At 46.4% G+C, this 4,584-nt stretch overlaps 1 long non-coding RNA gene across 1 annotated transcript; it reads right to left on the bottom strand.

The window, feature by feature from the left end:
- Positions 1–2,809: 2,809 nt before the first annotated feature.
- LOC120679492 lies at positions 2,810–4,295 on the bottom strand. Its single transcript, XR_005677208.1, has 2 exons — positions 3,214–4,295; positions 2,810–3,082 (listed from the first exon to the last, which is right to left on the bottom strand). It is a non-coding gene; the product is annotated as an uncharacterized LOC120679492 (long non-coding RNA).
- Positions 4,296–4,584: the final 289 nt, after the last annotated feature.

Genomic DNA, 4,584 nt, shown 5'->3' with positions numbered 1-4,584 from the left:
CGGAGTGCGGTGCTCGGGCGGGTTTGGTGCGAGCTACGGCTACGGAAGCTGGCGCAGAAGATATAGGGGGGTCGGTAGATGCTCACCAAGGCTCGGAACGGTCAGGAGCGTGGCGCAGGGGGGCCAGCGACGAGGTCGTGCGGCGGCGATGGGGGAGCTTCGCGGTCTGGGTGCGGGGGTGCTCCTCCGAGCTTCGGATCCCCTCGCGTCATTGCGCCGTGGTACTGCGGAGGTGGAAGGAGATCAGGAGGACTGGAGCGGGGCCGGCAGCGAGGAATTACGGTGAGGAGCAAACTCACCGTGGCGGCGCTCCGGTGGAATTCCGAGGCAGGCGAGGTCCGGGGTCGGGGATGGCGGCCTCTGTGGTGCTCCTGGGGTGGTGGCGAGGCCGCTGCGCGGCCTGGCCGGGACTACGGTGCGGCGGAGCAGCGTGGACGCGGCGGCGCGGGGCTCTGCTCCGGGCGGAGCAACGGAGGGCGGTGGCTAGGGTTATTGGGGGGGGGGCGCTAGCGCGTAGGATAGGGAGCAGGGGTTCCGTGGTGGCCAATTAAAGGCCGGGCGGTATCTCGGCGTGCGCGCCAAGGTAGGAAACCGGCGAGGTTTTCAGGTGGGTATCGCGGCAACGGTTCTGGCTTGATACTGGCTCGTGTGGGGGAAGCTTCTAGAAGAGAAGGGCACTCGGAGGGGCTGGCCAGTGGACCCTGCGGGGGTGGGGTGGCCCGTGGGCAGGCGAGGGAGCCAGGCCGAGCGGAGTGGAGAGCTCGGGCACGAGCCGGTGCCGGGAGGAAGAAGGAAAGGAAAGGGGCAGGCCTGACTAGTGGGACCGGTTGGTCAGCGGCGGGGCGAGCGACGTGGAGCGGGGAGGTGCGCTGGGCTCTGGCACGCGCGTTTGGGCCGGAGCGGGGAGAGCTACCTGGGCTGAGCGCGAGACGGAAAGGAGGAGGGGTCGGGCTGGGCCCCGAGGAAAGGAAGGTGGGCCGCTGGGCTGAAATTCGGGCCGAAGGGAGAGGGAAAAGCTGGGCTGCCTGGGCTGGTTTTCTTGTTTTGGGTTTGGGCTGGGTCCTCTTTTCCTTTTCTATTCTATTTCTAAAACAAACAAACATGTTTGAATTCAAGTACAAGTTTGAATTCAAACCACACTCACTCAATTAAAAACTATGCATAAGCATGAATGCAACAAGATTTAAACCTAGATAAAATTTTAATTACTTGAGGAACAAAAAGGGATTATATGGCATACTAAACACAATAAACCTTAGAAATTTAAATAAAGCCAATTAAATTAATTATTAAATGCTGAAGTTTAAATCTTCCCTTCACAAATCGGCAACTATTCATTCCAAATCGGCCACCTTCCCTTCACAAAAATCATCTTCCTTAACACGTGTCAAAAAATGGTGCCAACAAAAATAAATCTCCGATGCCACATCTCCCGCAGCCCCCGAGCCTTAAATCTAAACCCGTATCTTGTGGGGAGCCCCCAAGTCAAGATTTGGAATTAAGGATCTAATCCGTGGCAACTGATTTTATTCCAAAATTATTAGCGAGTCAAATCAGAAACATCATATCTTTTTTTGGAAAATATCCCAGAAAAATGATACGAATAGATATACCACACTAATTGCATCTGAAATATCTTTAGAAATAAAATTGGGGATGCCTATCATTATACTATTCATTCACGTGTGCATTCATTGTGGCAAGATTCTGTCCTTTTACACCCGTGATTGTTGCGTCTGGAGAGTCACTGTTGCGGAACCACCAAAAATAACTAGGCCTGAGTGCACTAATCATTGTTGCTAGGCAACGCTAATCCAAACATTGCACTCACTGGCAGTTCCTCGGTTGAAGCCTTGATTAAAGCCACGCTTACAGGATCACACAAACGATCACACAAACAACACTCACACGAAGGTGAGCCCAGAGATTACAATACAGATCATTTCATACATCTCAGAGTTGCAACAAAAAATTAATTTATTACAAATCATGTTCTGAAAGTAGAGAAGTACTACAGAGTCTTATACTACACAAACTATTCGAGTATCATTATTATGGCGTAAGAGGTAAAAACGACATCTAGCAAAACAAGGGACGCCTCGATAAAGCCCGTACAAGACATCACTCAGTTGGAGCGGTGTCAGCGCCCGCTGAGGGACCATCCCACTCGACAGACCAGCCCAGAGGCAAAGTGCACGGCCAAGTAAGAGTCGAAATCATATCTTCAAAGTTAATACCTGAAAACAGTGCCACAAACAAGGCTGAGTATACTAATACTCAGCATGGCTTACCCATCATAGGATATACCTTAGTCCGTTAACTAAACATGCAAGGTTTGTAAGGCTCTGGGTTTATTTTGCTGAAAAACAACAAAGAGTAGGTCCTTAATTTCAAATCTTAGCTTTCATATTCTAGGTTGATTAACCGTTCTATGTTTGCATCTATCTCTAAGCATGCATGGTGGTCAAACGTGTCAACATACAACCATAATTCTTTTCTTCAATTCCACTTGTTACTCTATGTGACAGAAGTTACTCTATGTGACAGAAATTGTTAAGAAGTCTCATGCCGTGAGAGGCGGACGATTCGAATCGAGACTCTTAACCTGGCCAGGGGACCCTAACACACACGCATGGGATCGACGTCGCGATTCGCCCACGCGACTTTTCCCCTTTCTTACTAGTCCGTGGATCCGGGGCACTCCCCTCAACTACAGAGTAAGTCTACTCTGCAACTGCATTGTAACGCCCCAAGTACCGACCTACCTTGAGGTTACTACTAAAGACAGTAAATTACACTAAGTACAAAATTCTAGTAAATTTCGGCAGCCTTCTCTGTAATTCTAATATTCGCGGGCACACAAGTAATATAATAGCAAGATGACATAACTAAACAGTATTAAGAACTCAACATTGACCAACAAGACCGAACAAACGTAAACGACATCCAAACGACCACACGACAGTTCTCAATGTCAAAAGAATTATTTAGCCTAGAGATTTGCTTAATGAATCGCAAAAATGTGTGCATGCTCATCATGAAGTGGCTACTCTCATCCCATGCAAACTTGATCATCGAGTACCTAAAAGCCAAATAAACACAAGAGTGAGTAAAAATACTCAGCAAGCACAACTCAGAACCAAAAGAATGACTGCAAGTATAAGAACAACGGAAAATCCAGAAACAGTAGTTTCCGTCTGAAATGGAAGTCACCTGAAACTTCCTTTGCATTTACCAGTAAAGCCGAATAAGTGAGGCCAGCACTTATTCACAGGAACCTGAACATAAGAACCAAATTGCACAACTAGTGTTTATACAAACCTCCGGCACTTGAATGATATGAAAGGCAACACACGAATCTTGAACATTTGATAGAACCAGAAAATTATGATATGATTCTTAAAGATTGACATATAAAATAAAGACATTGAGTAAATGTCGCCCAAGGGCAGCAACGAAACCACAAACATATTCACACATCAAGAGATTCGTCATTGCACTTGCCTTAACCTTGTCGAGAATCCGACATCACATGCTCGCCACTAGAATTTATCGAACCTGTGGAATAAACCACTCTCAGGAACTAGATCATATAGACCAAAACCCTAAATACTCGAAGAAATACCGAGCTAACAGCCTAAACCGTTAACCCTCACAATTTCTGAAAATTCGACAAGTTCTCTAAGTTACTCGCTGTTTGGCCCATAACTTTTGATTGGCTTAATTAAATGTGGTAAATAAACACAACTTGAACATCTACAGAACATTTCCTTCAACTTTCAGCGCCCAGGGGCAATTCAGCCTCTAAATATATCGAAACTATGAAAACAGTTTCTGCGCACAGTTTTTCTAAATGGAACAGCTGCACAGTTCCATTGATATCTCCTAAACCGCTAATCCAAATTGAACGAAATTAGCGCCATGGGAAAGATATCGACGAAACCTACAACTTTTGCATCTACAGAACATTGAAATTCTGGACCAATAATTACCATATTTAAGATTACGGCCACTGCATGAAGTCAAACTACCGATAACAGATTAAATCTCGAATTAACTCATCCTAACCCACTCTATGAGCACCTGGGGACTGCTAGGGTTTTACCTTAATTGAGACGATCAAGAACTTGTCAAGTAATTTGAAGAATTTTGGAGACCCTAATTTCCCCTTTCTCTTCTCTTCCCTTCCTCCTCCTTGCCCTTCCCTAGTCCTGCTCCCTCTGGTCCAATCAGCAACTGCAGGCGCCAACAATTGCAGATCACGAAAAACAGACAGGGCAAGGCACAGAAGACATTGGTGGTGAAAGTGATCGGGTGCTCTAGCCTAAGAGGGGGAGGGGGTGAATTAGGCACTAATAAAAACTTAGACCTATGGCTCCAACTAGTTTGCACAAAGCTTAAACTAAAACAAGCTATCTAGATGTGCAACTAGGTTGTTCTAGTGTAAAACCCCTATCCCAAAAGAGTTTAGCAACCTATAGCCTTTCCTATCAAGAAACTATTCTATGAAAGTAAAGGCATACAAATTACTAGAATGAAATGCGGAAGCTTAAAGAGCGGGATAGGAGATAGCAAACTCTTGAC

Source organism: Panicum virgatum, chromosome 6N, assembly GCF_016808335.1.
Source record: "Panicum virgatum strain AP13 chromosome 6N, P.virgatum_v5, whole genome shotgun sequence".
NCBI classification, from domain to species: Eukaryota; Viridiplantae; Streptophyta; class Magnoliopsida; order Poales; family Poaceae; genus Panicum; species Panicum virgatum.
This window is presented reverse-complemented; position numbering and strand designations above follow the sequence as displayed.